This window comes from Lissotriton helveticus, chromosome 9 (assembly GCF_964261635.1).
Source record: "Lissotriton helveticus chromosome 9, aLisHel1.1, whole genome shotgun sequence".
NCBI lineage: Eukaryota > Metazoa > Chordata > Amphibia > Caudata > Salamandridae > Lissotriton > Lissotriton helveticus.
The window spans coordinates 1,034,656,170-1,034,671,803 of NC_136070.1; the positions used below are offsets into that span (position 1 = coordinate 1,034,656,170).

Below are 15,634 nucleotides of genomic sequence, written 5' to 3' on the forward strand. Positions count from 1 at the left end.
AGTACTTTACGCTGGTGTTTGGATTCCTGTAAATCCCCAGTGTTGCAGGGTGCTTAAGAATTTTGTGATCACAGTGGTACTGTATTCCGGGCTGGGGGGAGGGGAGGAGAGAGAGAGAGAGGGAAGGGAGGGGAGGAGAGAGACAGCGAGAGAGAGAGAGGGGAGAGAGGGAAGGGAGAGGAGGAGAGAGAGAGAGAGAGAGAGAGAGAGAGACACAGGGGAGGAGAGAGAGAGAGAGAGAGGGGAGGAGAGAGAGAGAGAGAGAGAGACAGGGGAGAAGAGAGAGAGAGAGAGAGAGAGAGAGAGAGAGAGAAAAGGTGGGGAAGAGAGAGAGAGAGAGAGAGAGAGGGGGGAGGAGAGAGAGAGAGAGAGAGAGAAAAGGTGGGGAAGAGAGAGAGAGAGAGAGAGAGAGAGAGAGAGCTTGGGCTATAGTATGCGGCAGCGTTGGGTATAAAAAATAAAAATAAAAAAAAGAGGCCAAATTATGCGGTAACAAATGTATAAAAATCACAAAGTTGTATAAAACAATTATCAGTTATTGTATGGAAAGGCGAGGTGGTATGGCGCAACTTGAAAGCAGTAAACCTATTGGAAACCAATAAAGAAGAGGTTCATTGGGGCTAGACGGGCCCACGGTGCTACCAGGGACGTACCAATATGCTGGCTTTACTGTAAAGGTCCTTGGGAGGTGTGTACATTTCCATGCATAACCTGTTCGTCAAAAGGGACCTCAAAGTTCTCCTCCTCCAGAGACACCTCCAAAAGTAATTGACGTCCTCTTGCTATTGTGAGGAAGACTTCCCACTACTGATAATTTCTACTTTCCATGACCATGGAAGTGCCTTCCCAGTGTATGCCTGTGATTGGAGGGTCTGCCTTTTTGCAGTATTTTCCATGTACTGGTGTTCGGTGCCCTTTTGTAACATGCACATACCACTCTGCCCTTGCAACACACGGCTGCTACCTCTCACATGTCTTTACCTTTGATACTTGCACAAGTGCCACCTTGCCCATGTAACGCTTGTTCCTGAGCCTGAGTGTCTAGCACTTATTGCAGGACTATACCTCTAATCATACTCTGTTTTCTCTTATAACTGCACACTTGTCACTTTCATTTCCTCTTGTGCACTTTTGACTACCTCATGTATTTTGGTTGCTCACAATTGTCACTATTACCTTATGTAAGTAACGTATGTTTTTGCAACCTGTTCTTTTGTAATGTTTCTCATTGTGTTTCATTTCTGTTCCTGTTGTGAAGCCTCCGACGCCTTCGGGTAAAGTCCGCGCTATATAAAAATGCATAAATACATGAATAAATAAATACCGCCTTCGGGTAAAGTCCGCGCTATATAAAAATGCATAAATACATGAATAAATAAATACCGCCTTCGGGTAAAGTCCGCGCTATATAAAAATGCATAAATACATAAATAAATAAATACCGCCTTCGGGTAAAGTCCGCGCTATATAAAAATGCATAAATAACTAAATAAATAAATACCGCAAATCACCGCCATCACTCTGCCGGCCTGCGACCAGGAAGTCAGGCAGGCCGGCGCGACAACCGGAAACAGGAAGTAGGAGGGCGGGAGCCTACCCCGCCTCCCACGGAAGAGCCGCGATTGGAGCCGTGTTGGGAGCACAGGAGCAGGCAGGAGCCTACCCTGCGCCCCGGTGCCGAAGGAGGGAAGAAGAGTCCTGCTGCCGGGCCTTGCAGCTGAGGAGAGGAAGCCGGTGAGTGGGTTGCTGAGCTGCGGGCGGGCGGGGCGGGCGGGGGGAAGCATGTGTGTGTGCGCGCGCGCGCGTGCGGGGGGGGCGGCCTGTGTATGTGTGTGTGCGTGCGTGCGTGTGTGTGTGTGTATGTGTCTTGGAGTGCGTGTGTGTGACTGTGGGGGAGGGGGTGTGTGTGTGTGTGAGCGAGTGTCTGTCTGCGCGCGCATGTGTACGCCGCGGGACGCGACGTTCGCGCACACGAATCCAGCAAGAAAAGCTCGCACACCCTCTTGTCCTCCTTCCCCCCAGAGTGATCGCTATTGGTCTCCAGCTGGACAAATGCATCCTTACGGATGCATTGCCAGCGAGACCCAAAAATGACTTTTCACTGGAACCTGAGTCTTAACTAATAACTATACATTCACTATTGCTACTTGCGATGAAGATGACTAGGGGTGAGGCGTGGGGACAATAGGTAGCAACACATGATATGGTGGTAACTTAGCAATTACCATCATTTAAACATACATAGTGCAGCAGTCGTAAAGCATCGTATTATTCATAAAATCATTGTAAAATTCATCTTATCATGGTATCTATGTATATCATTCCCGGTATGTACTATGCATAGGTTGCACCTACAGATGGCTATATGCCTGAATATCGAGCACGGAAAAATTGTGCTAAAAAATGATGTGACCTGAATATCAAAACCTGGTGAAAGTAGGTGTAGGCAGGGAAGTGCATATTTAGTAGTTTTAACTTCACATCTATGTACTACTATGAGTCCGTCTTTCCCCCAGCTCACCACCTCAGATAGGAGAGCATGTAGAAGCAGCCTGCAGTGTCCTGCACTGAGCATGACTGCAGAATAAGAAGGCCTGTAATGCAGCCTGGGTGGAGAACATGTAAAGTGCGCATGACATTTTGGATGGCCCGAAATGGCTGGCCAAAAAGTAATGCGCACTTAGGAAGTGCCTACCACGCCTCCCCAGACTCTAAACAGCCCAGCCCAGTGGCATAACAAAAGTTGAGGGGGCCCCCCTGCAAGATACATGGAGGGGTCCCCTCTCCGAATTTAATCCGGAGCTCTCTGGCCTGAGCACTGTGCTGAGGGGCCCCCCTTCAACTGGGGCCCCACCCCCTCACACCACGGGGACTGCGGGGGCCTGTGTTATGCCACTGGCTAAGTCCCGCTCCACCACCTAACCAATTGAGCCAGTACACTTAAATAAAATGATAAAAGTCAAGCTATTGTCATTTTCTTTTTCCATTTTTAATTACTCAGTGAGGCGACGCTCTTCCGCCTAAGCGGAGGAGCTGCCACTGGGGCTACAAATGTTGATAGCCAATAGTTAATGTAACAGCACTGAAAAAAGTGGTTCCTAATAGAGATTCGGAGATAGTGTGTCATGTAAAATTATGAAGGAGGTCTCGAAGGCCATCCTTAATGGTAGAGGATGTCTCACATACAATATTGTGTCATGCTTCATCTGAGACATCCTCTCCCCACCCTGGTAAGATGGTACTACCAGGGCGGACTCATCCTCATCGAAGACTTCTGGCGGTAGGAGGGAGTTCTTGCATAAATCTTACAGGATAAAGCAGGATCCAGTTTAATTAAAAGTGCCTTCAGGTTCCTCGGTTATCACCTTTATTAGTGAGGACCAGTGGTACATTAAAAACAAAAGCAGTAGATGGACCCTACAGAGAATGATGTCTCTGATCCATCTTTCAAAAGGACAACATGTTTCTGCCCGCGCAAAGAGCCATTAAGGTCTGGGGCATTCGTCAGGGCTGTCGGATCCCTAGAATTAACATAAAAGTGGTATCCCCTACATCCTACACTACTAGGGAAAGGGGATACACCTAAGGTGCGCCCAAGTGTGTCCTACCTGAGACAATATCATGTGTAGCCCATCATGCGCACTTGATTAAAGGGGGTACCTCGGGTTGGTGGCCTTCGTAGTCACACATTCATCAGAAGGACCGTATGCTGCTCCACCTCCTACGTCTGCACCCCGCCCGTTGGTTGTTACCTCCCCTGACTCTCTCCTTTTTGTGGTTAACGCTACAAATGTTGAAACGTCCAGTGAGTGCCACAAAGGATGAAGCTTACAGTGAGTGCTACAAAGGATGAAACAAAAAAAAAGGGTCCTTCAATGGATGAAGCATACGATGAGTGCTACAAATGTTGAAACAAACAGTGAGGGCCACAAAAGATGAAACATACAGTGAGTGCTACAAAGGATAAAACAAACAAAGGGTGCTTCAATAGATGAAGCATACGATGAGTTCTACAAATGTTGAAACATACATTGAGTGCCACAAATGAAGAAGCTTACAGTGAGTGCTACAAAGGATTAAACAAACAGCAAGAGCTTCAAGGTATGAAACAACAAGCGCTACAGAGAATGAAACATACAGTGACTACAACAAAGGATAAAGCATACGAGGGCTGCAAAAGATTAAACATACAGTGAGTGGTACAAAGGATAAAAATGCAGTGAGTGCTATAGTGAGTGCTACAAAGGATGTAATAAACAATGAGTATTACGAAGGGTGAAACGTACAATGTGGGCTACGGAGGATAAAACATAAGAGTGAGTGCAACATGGAATAAAACGTACCATTGGTGCCACAAAGCAATATAGTGAGAGCAATTTGGTTTGTACATGTGAGGAGATATGTGCATGCTGTGCTTAATTTGTACCCCAATTTTTATTTTTAAGTGGAGCCGCTCAACATTTTCTGATGGTTCTGCTGCTCCAGAACTACCAGGATCTAGGGTAGCGGAATATCAAAGCTGCTCAGCCTTTTTATTCCAACTAATGCTTCTTTCTTCCATCACCTTTTGCTTCTATTGCTTTATTTCACTCTTGCACTTTTTAGTCCTTCCTTCCTTTATTTTTCACTGTTTTCTTTCTTTCTTTCTTTCTTATCTACCATTCTCGCTCTAGATCAGAATTTGATGATGAAAAATAAATTCCAGATTGTGATAACGTATGTGCTGTAGTGAATTGATTTGCTGTGGTCGACATCAGACGCGCCCCCTCCCTGAACATCATCAAGAAGACACTCAAAACCTGGCTCTTCGATTAAACGGAGTTGCTACTCCCCCCACCCACCCACAGTGTCTTGAGACCCTCACGGGTGAGTGGTGCGCTTACAATTCCCTGATTGATTGATTAAATGGTCAATAGAAATAATGGAAAGAAAAAAATTATAAATTCCACTCTCCAAAATAAAAATGTGCATGCGCCCACCACCTACAACCACAGGCACAAATTAATCACGACTTTATACAGTGTAATCTTCAATGCAAACGTGACATGCTGAGGGTTGACTGGAAGATGGGATATTCAGAGTAGTGATTGGCAGAGGGAACATGACGCACGTTGATGCCTCATAAGTACACGTATCTGGAGCAAGAAGAAGTAGATGAAGTCGAGCAAGGTTACTTTGTGAAAAATAACTTATAAGCTTCTGAGGCATAAGAAAAAAGGTATATTTCTGACTTCTTTTCATTCTCAACATTTTAACTGAATAATTTAACACATTTGTAAAAAGCCTTGGTGGCGCTGAATTCCTGCTCCTCCCACCATGTTTAAAAGAATTATGGGCCCGATGTAGGTAGCCCTTTACCGATCGGAATCGTCCGAAAATACCGATTTTCGGCCGTTTCCGATCGGTAAAGGGCTATGGAGATGTAGGGGCACATTTTCGGTAATTTTACCGATTCGTTATCATTACCGAATCGGTAAATTTACCGAGTCGGTAATATTTACCGATTCAGTAATGATAACGATTCGGTAAAATTACCGAAAATGCAATGTAGGTAGCCTATGTTCCGGCAGCACATGGCTTACAGAATCGGTATTTTACCATGGAATACAAATCCATGGTAAAAAACCGATTCCTGTGTACATGCACATCTGTGCATGTACACATGTGCCATGTGACAGACAGACGTGCCCTTAGGGCATGTCTGTGTGCCACATTGCACACATGGCCGTTTTGGGGGTGCTAGAGGGTGTCAAAGTGACACCCCCTGCACCCTTGTAAATTCTTTAATTACCGATTTGGTAAATACCGAATCGGTAATGCCTAATCATTCCTATGGGCTTCAAAGCCCATAGGAATGAATGGGCATTACCGATTCGGTATTTACCAAATCGGTAATTTAAGAATTGTTAAGGATTCGGTAACGAATCCAGATGTTGGGACCTACATCCCATTTACCGATTTTTGAATACCGAATCGGTAGGATTCGGTATTTCAAAATCGGTAAATGGGATTTACCTACATCGGGCCCTTAATTACATGAGAACTCCGCCCACAAAGGAAATGTTTACCATGTGAATGAAACCTATGCTTTGCAAGGGATAGTGTGAAGAGGGGGGCGCCTACACACCCCCAACCAAAGCAACAAAACAATAATCACCCTTTCCCCAACAGTGTGGTCAAGAGTTACGGAACTTAAAACCTAAGAACAGATTGGTAATGTGGCCCTGATTCCATTTGTATGGTGTACAGGTTTGCTAATTTTATGGCACTTATCGACTATCACCATCATTGCATAACATTGGCCCTAAAGTTCCCATGGTATATAAATATACATTGTCCAAGACAAGTGCCATGATGAAAATAAAGGATGTACGGCATTACGACACGTACTTTTACAACGCGTGCCGTTACAACGCGTTTTTTTTCAACTCAAGTCGTTACCACGACTTGCGTTGGAGGGGGTGCGGACTTAGGAATTTTTTAATTTACTATTCCAACACCAGCCTACGTACAGTAGGGAAGGTGTTGGATAGTAAATTAAAAAATTCCTTGCCCTGCAGCGCCCTCCAGCGCAAGCCGTGGTAACGACTTGCGTTGAAAAGACCGCGTTGTAACGGTACGGCGGTGTAACAGCCGCGTCGTAAAGGCTGTTCACCGAAAAGGATGGGTGTTCAAATATAATGTAAATGTATACCAGTCTTCAACTGAGTAACACAGCATTAAACTGAGTAGGATATTGTTTGATACAAAGACACAACTTAAATTAAAACCGAATAGTCAATGTAGCATCAAGGAAGAATCAAATTACATGTTGATAGGTTGGGGATACATATGCTTCAAGAATGACTGTTTTAAACACAGACCTTTGTTCTGTCTACGAAAGTGGTTGTGTGGTGTGAGTGTATGATAGTGCTTATGCACTCTGAATCGTATTTATTGTTTTTGTATGCAGGGGCCTATGTGCTAGACAGCCATCATGTGGCTCATAGGTTATGTCCACTGTCACTGTTAAATATGTACTGGTGGTTGTCGGTGGTAGGCCATTTCACTCATTTCTAGGGACTGAGACATATTTTTGATCATCTGACTTTGACAGAGCAACGGCCAAAAAGGCAGAAAGATATGCAAACTCTGACAAAGTCTGAAAGCAGGGTCGAAAAAGAGCCTGCAAGACTGAGATACAGAGGCGGGAAATGTAGGGTGGTGGAGGAAAGAGGCTTGGGTTGGAATCAAGAATAGACACCCTTAGTATTCATCAACTTGGCATAAGACAGCGCTGCAGCAGGCCCCCTACTAATCACTTTAGGTCCTGCACTTATTGTTTGGACATTCAGCACTGTCAAATGTCTATTCACCCATCATAGTTAGACTTCATGTTTTCGTGGGTTGCTTTCATTCATGGAAAATAGAGCAGATGTTGTCAACTATTGATCTACTTCCTTATATGGTCCATAATGTCTGCAGAGTTTGGGGGCAAAGACCTAGCTTCTAGTCCTTCTATCCTAGGACCAAGTGGTGAAAAAGGCCAACAGTCGGTGCCCCATGGGTAGCACTGTAAAAACAGTTGAGACATTTATTCATACACTCACTACTGGATATCTGTTTGAATGCCTTATTGTGTATACTACCACCACAAATTATGTTTTATAGTATTGGGAATCTGCTTTAAAATATAGGAAAGCTGGAACACGAACGGGAGAATGTGGGAAAATATAGCAACTCTTGCCTGATTTTTGCCTTTCTTTTACTTTTAAGCGATCAGTGTGAATGTAGCATTTCTAAATTAAAATATAACAATAATCAAGAGGCAACTTATATTTAAGTATGGAACAGAGCTAACTATATATAACTGGTGAATTTCAGTGGTTTTGTATGTTTTATAAGTTATGTACTAAAATTCTCATCTAACTATAACGTTACTTGAACCTTTGTTTTTTTCTGTGAATTTCTAGGGTTTAGTTAACGTAAAGTATTATTTTGGTATCATATGTAAAGGCAACCACCTGCTGCGCACAGCCTTTGGCTGTGCACTGTGTTGGGTTGGCCACAGGTCCTGGACTGCGACCAAGCCCTGCATCTAACTCCCCCCACCCGGCAGGCAGCCAACCCCATGCTGGACTTGGCTGAAGGGTACCCACCAAGCACCACACTGGGTGCTGCAGGTGGAGCCCCGGTACCCACCTAGACCCTGTCGGCTGCTCGCACACTGCAGGAGCCGGTATAGCTCCCGCTCAGGGAGTTAAGCTGCGTATGCTTGCTCCTGCTTGTTTCCCTGCCCGCATCATTGCAGGCAGGAAAACAGAGGTCTGCTCCCAACAGTGGGAGCATATTTGAATCTCCCGCCGGATGGGAAGAGGCATGCCTTCACTACGTTCGCTGCTGCAGGCAGCCAAGGCATGTTTGCTCCCGCCTGGTGGGAGATTTAAAAATGCTCCCACTAGGCGGAAGCAAGCTTATGTTTCCCTGCCCATATCAGTGTGGGCAGGAAATCTACTCTGTGCCGGCTGTGGGCTCCCTGTAACAGTGTACTTGAGCTGGCTCCAGAGGATGGTGTCCCCAGGGCCTGTAAAGGCTCAGGGAAGGGGGCTGTGTGTCCTCCACTCCCTTTTTAAGTTATTTGATGGTCCCGGGGATGTCTCCAGGGCCTCTAGGGGCAGCATGACTTTCCACCCCTTTTTGAATGCAATTCAGCCCAGGGGAATGGAATCCCCTGGGCCTAATAAGGCTCTGGGACGGGGGCCGCGTTCCCCTCCTCCCTTCATTTTCAACTTCGGTCCGAAAGGACACCCCAATTCAAAAAATGTATTTTGTTGTGGCATTTGCAATTCCTATGGTGGATTCATGAATCCTAGACATTCCCTAGGTCTGGTGGACCTGAATCCAATACAACAATAAATGGGAAAAGAAGTATTCAGTCCACTAAAGCTGCGCTTAGCCAACAGCCACCAATGGGGATTGGCCACATGCAGTAAGGAGCGTGCAGGACCAGTTGGGCAGAGGCCAGGCTCTATAGCCAACCCCTACTGTGCATTGCCAAAACCCCCAAAAACCACTCAAATTCTCACATTGTGGTTAGGCGCACAATCCATAACGCGCACAACAGCAGAGCAAACCATAACTTGCACACTAAATGTAAAGCTCATGAGCCCACAAGCGCTGTGCCAATAAATGATAACACCTAAAATGTTAATGTAATTAAACAATAATAAATAAAGCAAATTAAAGTAACTACATTCATAGTCGCCTCTGTCAAAGCGGTAAGGGGAATGTGATATGTAATCTCATCTGTAAGGAAATCTGCATCCGTAATTGCATACGTTTCATTAATTACCATTATTGGGTGTGCGAAGGGGCCATGATTCACTCGAATGGGTCATGAAGCCCCTCCCTTCCGCAATGTCATTAAATAGCAAATAGCACTCAGCGTACCTGTGTGTATGGTTTATACCATGCTTTTTTGTGTGTGCAGTAAATACCAACAAAAGTATTTAACCCTAACTGGACCTGCAGTGAGAGAAATTCTTAATAATTAGGCCTTGTGAGTATGGCTCAGTTGTTCTCCTCATTAAGTTGTTTTTTAATTCAGTCTCTGAGAAAATAATAATTATTTCTCAAGCCAGGTAAGTTATACTGTAGTAATAAATGTGTGAACGTATGTTTATTTAGTACTCTCGTCCCATATAACGCGCTATTTGGCCACTTTTATTCCCTAGAACACAATTGGGTGAATATTATTTGGGTTGACTGTGGCGCTCACTATCCTCGGGTTTGTATAATAGCCCCTGATATCTAAAACGGTGCTTCAAGGGCGGAGGAATCAACATGCCTTCTTAAATATAGATCCAATGATCATCCAAACAGTATATCCAATACCCTGAACACACATCAAATTATATAACAAGTCATATCAAAAGTTCAATGCACATGAGTTTCTTCAATGTTCTTTATTTTCTTAACTTCTTATGCCCAGGCGGACCTGATGCCCTTGGCTTCTCGCCCTAAAGATATCTGGGAGCCCTTCATATCCTGGCTTAGAGAGAAAGTAGTGGATGGTAATGTTAGCTCAGCATAGTTCACTAACCCCCTACCATCAAGTGTGAAATATCTGCGCTTCAGACATTGACTAATCAGATATTGTTATCCCTGCGATGGTCTGATCGGGTGGGCAATTCACTATGTAGGCATTTTACATCTAGAAGTAGTCAAGTTCTTGAACAATATTGTAAACCTAGACCTTTAATTGTTACCAGACCAAAATGTAGACCTCTGATTCTGCATATTACATTTAGGTGCTTCTGTTAAAGTTAAAAGTCCACATTTATAAAGCGCACAATCACCCGTAAGGGTCTCTAGGCGCTGGGGGCCGTCGGGAAGATTAAGCGAGCTTTGCCCAGAGTCACATGGTGCTGGGCTAACCTGCCGCCGGAGCCGGGGATCGAACCGTGGTCCCCATATTCCAGCGTCAGTCGCCCTGGCCGCGGCGCCACACCTCTTCCACCTGTGAGACCACTATGTAATGTCTGTTCATCGTATATGTCGCAATGTGACGCAATGTCATTTATGTTGTTACTTATATGTAAGGTAGGCACATGTGGATGTTTATCAAGCAATTGATTGTAAGACTCGTAACTGCACTACAAGCTGTTTTATGATTATGTCGGCACAAAATTCAAACAAATAAAAAATAAAAAAATTCTTATGCCCAACCAACACGTGTGTTTCGGGGTATGGGGAGTTCCCCACGACGACTTTTACATGAATTTTTGACGTGTGCTCATGGTATTGGATACGCTTTTATTCCATGATTGGTTCTAGTAGGAAACATATGTAACTGGTCAACCACGACTTCTGAGCAGTTTCACCCCTAGTATGTATGCAGTTGGTTCAGTGAGGTAACTGATGGGGTGTGACATCTGGTGTGACCGGCAAGCTATGAGCTAGAATCAGCGATGGGTCAAATCAGCTTGTCACCCTCCAGAGAATAAAATGTTCAGTTCCAGTGAACTTGGTAATAGAAACACCTGTTATTTGCAGTGCTTTGAAACGGCAAAACTGCAGTATTAGGCGCTACAGAAAAAGTTATCCGTTGTGCATCAGAACACTCTAATGATGGATTGTGAACGTTCTCCACTTAAGACACGTTTTGCTGCTAAAGGGATCTGTTGGCTTTTAATGGGCAGCGGACACAGACTTCTCAGCTAACCCAAGTTTTTGGAGAAACCCACAGAAAGACAATGCGCCTTTTAAACACGTCACACCTCATGCCTCGCGTGGCCGTGGGGCCGCAGCCGTGTACATCACACAGAGATCATCGCTCTCACAAAGTGGGCTTCTGAGAGCGCGGCTGAAAAGGCGCCGTGTGAAAAGAAGTGGAAAATTAAAGCTGAAGCAGCCGAAGAAAGGGCTTAATTTACTGGCATGTACAGTATGCAAATGAGATTACTCTCAGCTTAACGGCATCATTTATGTCCATAATAACGGCATCATCATTACAGAGCTCAAATTAAATTACACCATAATTAGCATATCAAAGTGATTGGTTAAAGTTTAAAACAAATACCCAATTTCGCTAATGAACAGCTGTAATTGGCGCGTACACTTCAGTGAAAAGTCCCTAAACAAATATATGTTTTAGAATACAGGGAGGCTTCCTGTGAAGACAGGTCTGTGGCGGGTGTAGTATTTCTACAGAAAGTGACGTCAGACCCTCTGGTAATGGTGACCCGTGCTCGTTACTTATGGGTGATGAAATGCCTCGTCTCCAGCAGTGGGACTTGAGCGTCTGTTTTCACAGGTCACTGGCACTGTCTCTACAGGCGCCCACTTCCCGCCTAAACTTCTGACAGGGTCAGTCAGTCATGTGACCTGCGTCCACATACTGAGGACATGTCCAATAACATGCGAGGGCACGCTCGCTGCGTGTCCCCTTGCGCCCCCCTCCTTGGAGAGGGTCACACATTAAATCAGAAGCCGTTTTCGGCTCTTCTTTCTTGAAAATAAAAGGTGAGACATTACTAGCGCCTACGACAGGAAAGCAGCATCCTGCTCAACCGGTGACATGAAGGGGTATTAGGGGGACCTGCAATTCAATTTCCTCTAATCTAATCATATCAACACTGCTGTTCCAGAGGTGACTCGAACACTTGTCGCTGCTGTGCTGCCTTTCACTACAAATAAGAGGCCGCTGTGAGTCAGTGCCACTGTGACACAAAGTTAAAGTAGAACGTCTGCCGGACTCAACCAGGCGCACACGTGGAGTCTGCAGGGTGCGCAGGGACCCTCCTCACAGCCACGTTGACCACCCTAGTGCTGGGGGCGTAGCTCTCATCAGAATAGCAGGTGTATAGGTGCAGGAGTACAGGGGAAAGCCCTCTGCATCCCAATTATGGCCTTCTTTACCTTCCCTGGGGAAGGATGGGCCTATCTGCCTGACCTGCAGTGGGACCTAGGACACACTGGCTGCCTCACTGAATATTCATGGGGTTATGACCCACGAATATGACCTTTAAATCCAAATTTAAACATATGGCCTTCAGAAAGAACTGTCCTGTGGAAGTCTCCCAGGGGTAGTCGTGGGGCCGAGCGCGTGTACCGCAGTCTGTGCTGCACCACAGACACGTGTTGCGCATGTATGAAACAAACCCTCAATGGGATGAGGGCAGGGAGGCCCTGATTTGTGTCCTCCATTTTTCAGTGACCCTTGCATGCCTCGCTGGCTTGGCTGCTCACTTCTAAAGCCAGAGAAGGGCTGGGCACCGTCTGTAAAAACAAAGACCGGGCTTTCTTGTACGCTGCACACTTGCTCGAGTGGGAGAGGTGTCTCATAAAATGTGCATTAGAAAAACAGAGGCCTCGCATTTTAAGAGAAAGTGGCTTTTCGTTTTATTCATGGAGGAATCCATTAAAGGCGAGATCTGAAGTAGTATGCAAATGACGTGCCTTTCAAGGTAGAGCCAGGGCAAATGCACTCCATCAGCTAATGATGCCGCTCATTATGTGCGGGTGCGGTGGTAACGAGGAGCCCGCCACCCGCCAGTCCGGGGCCTGACGCGAATCCCCGCAGAACGGCCGTCTCAGCAGGGCTCGTTAGGGGCCTCTGAAGCCGGACTCCCGCCACCGGACACACAACTCCAGGGAATGGATTCGGAAACTGACACTTGCATGGTGTGGGCTTTAGACAGAGGCTTGCTTTAAACAGAGCTTGTTATCTGCCAGCCCAGCGCCCTCTTGGAGTTTATCACCTGCCTAAAATACCCGCATGGTGCAGTTGAAGCGCTGGATACAAAACTCTTGGACCCAAATCAGAGCTGAATCAAGCTACCAAAATAAAAAAAATAAAAAAACAAACCTCGAGACCTATCTCTTTAAGAAAACCTTTGCAGGCCTTTCACAAAGCCCCAGGGTACCCAGTTTGAAGAACGTCTGCCATGACATTCATCACTCTCAACTGGACCGGTGTTTGAGTACTCCCCACTGTGATCTGTAATTTCAGCCCTACGAAGTTATCGAAAGTTGACAGCGCTGTACAAAACACCTAACACATTCATTAAAATTAGATTACATCCACAAAACCCCGCATTTCTCCAAGAAACACACACACACATATTGATAGAATTTCCAGTAGGGGAAAAAACAGCACCCAAACATCCACAAGAAAATAAAAAGCCCACTTTAAATGTTGAATAAACTCTCACTAAGGTTCAAAATTGTTTTTTTCATCTCAGTGCACGGGAACCTGCAAAAAAGTCCAGGGCACTAAAGCAAGCATCACAGTAACGCCGGCAGCGATATTAACATGATGTAAAACTGCACTTTAACAAACCTACGTGAGATTATGAACGGCCAGCACTTGCCACGAGCTGCAGGAAGACGTCACTTTCTCTGAGGTCTGCATTCACTAATGCATGAAATGTTTAAGACTGTTTTCAAAGATTAAATGCATGTGTCTCGGGCTCCCGGGGTGTGCCCCCACGCACCTCCACCCCCGCGCCCACCTCCCACCTATTAATTGTGAGTTCAACCCCCATACACTCCGGGCTCCAGCAGCTGGTCTCACAACCCAAACGTGTCAGCATTCCTCGCTCTCCCGTGTCACACACACAAGCACAGCAACGTGCACTGCACACACAGCCGGGGCAGCACGCACCACGCTGGACGAGCACAGGAGGAACCCCACGTCCAACAAACAACCAGCAGGTAGAAAAGTAAACAGCTGACAAACAACCCATGCAGCTGCGCGGGACGCGGCAAAGCGAGGCAGCCTCGAGGAAAACAAACTTCACTTTTAAAAACAATGCTCTGCAATTCAGAAAAGTATTAACTCGAACTAGTTAAACTCGCCACTACGTAATCTTGCATGAAAATCACGCCGATTCCCACGCACCACAAGTTAATTACAGCACACGATAAGTCGCAAGTGTTTTCTAAAGGCGGAGTGTGTCCGGCCATGTCGGCTGGACTCAGAACAAAAGATGCCACTTCCTAAAACTGCACTGAGTATGAAGTCCTCTCACTCCTTCAGGCTCTCTCCCTTTCAAGGCTCTCTCTCTCTCTCTGGGTGCCTGTTTTTCCCCCTCTCTCGCCTTTTAGGTCAACCCCAGTCATGCACTCGGAAGACAGCCCTCCAAAAAGAAGTTGTCCCTCCCCCCGGAGCAGAGAGAGTTTAACAACCTACCTTTTGTTCTGTGGCTGCAGACACTAAAGTGCCAAGCCTCGGGACCATGAAGACTTTGGAGCAGCCAAGAGAGAGGGGGCTCAGGCAAACCACAAGCAGAGGGAGCAAAACCGTGCTGACAACTGCTAGGCGCGAGCATGCCTCCCAGCAGCACTGTTTACACTAGAGTGAGTGAGTGCACCTCCAGCCGAAACAACAGCCACAACTGCAGCACTTGGGGCACTGCCGTGCCGGGGATCGGACAGGCGCCGGCACATGCCTCGGAAGCAGAAGGTGCCCACAAATCACCCAGGCTGCACTGCCTCAAACTGCCCACCTCCCCTGCCCTGCACCAGTTGCGACTCGAGTGACAAAAGTCAACCTTACCTTAGCGTTCGCAGGCAGGGGCTGCACGAGCATAACTCGTGAAAGACGAATGCAAAGACTATATGCCTCGAAGGAAAGACTCCACAGCTCTCAAATGAATAGCAAAGAAAAAAAAAGCGTGGCTTTACATTTCCAAACAAACGCTGCTCAGCCCTGGCAGCATGGCACGGAGCAGGTTTACGTATACAGAGCAAGTGTGTGTCAGAAGGGAGAGTTCTGCGGGGGCTGTTTGACACTTTTTTTTCCCCGGACAGCCTTTTGTGGAGTTGCGCCGTTTGTTTCTTATTGTCTGAGAGGCACCGGCAGAAGCTGCTCCCCGAGGGGGCCCCTCAGCCCCGGGCTCGGCCGCCTTTGACAGGGAGGTGACCATATTAGGATGTGCCTGGTAAAGTAAACAAAAACATAGTTGCGCTGAAATGGATTTTTTCCCCAGCTAACCGTGTTAGAGTCAGCCCTGTTTCTTGCCTTCCGTACTGTCTGTGTTTTCTCGCTGAAGCTAGGTTATTTATGGGCAAAGCACACACTGCCATCACCTTAAATTGCTTTCCTCATAAACAGTCCACAGGAAGTTTTGGGTGTCAGAAAACAGACAAT

The 15,634-nt window shown here is 46.3% G+C and overlaps 1 protein-coding gene across 10 annotated transcripts in view; it reads right to left on the reverse strand.

The window, feature by feature from the left end:
- Positions 1–15,232, reverse strand: part of FOXP1 (forkhead box P1) — a 935,659-nt gene extending 920,427 nt beyond the window's left edge. For 2 of the 10 annotated variants that reach the window (XM_078661350.1, XM_078661349.1), the window contains exon 1: positions 14,675–14,788. The gene's annotated coding sequence lies outside the window, so the exon portion shown is untranslated. Of the gene's footprint in view, positions 1–14,674; positions 14,789–15,040 lie in introns of those variants that run through there. The other 8 variants (XM_078661353.1, XM_078661355.1, XM_078661357.1 and 5 more) reach the window with 6 other exon arrangements.
- Between the last annotated feature and the right edge of the window lie 402 nt (positions 15,233–15,634).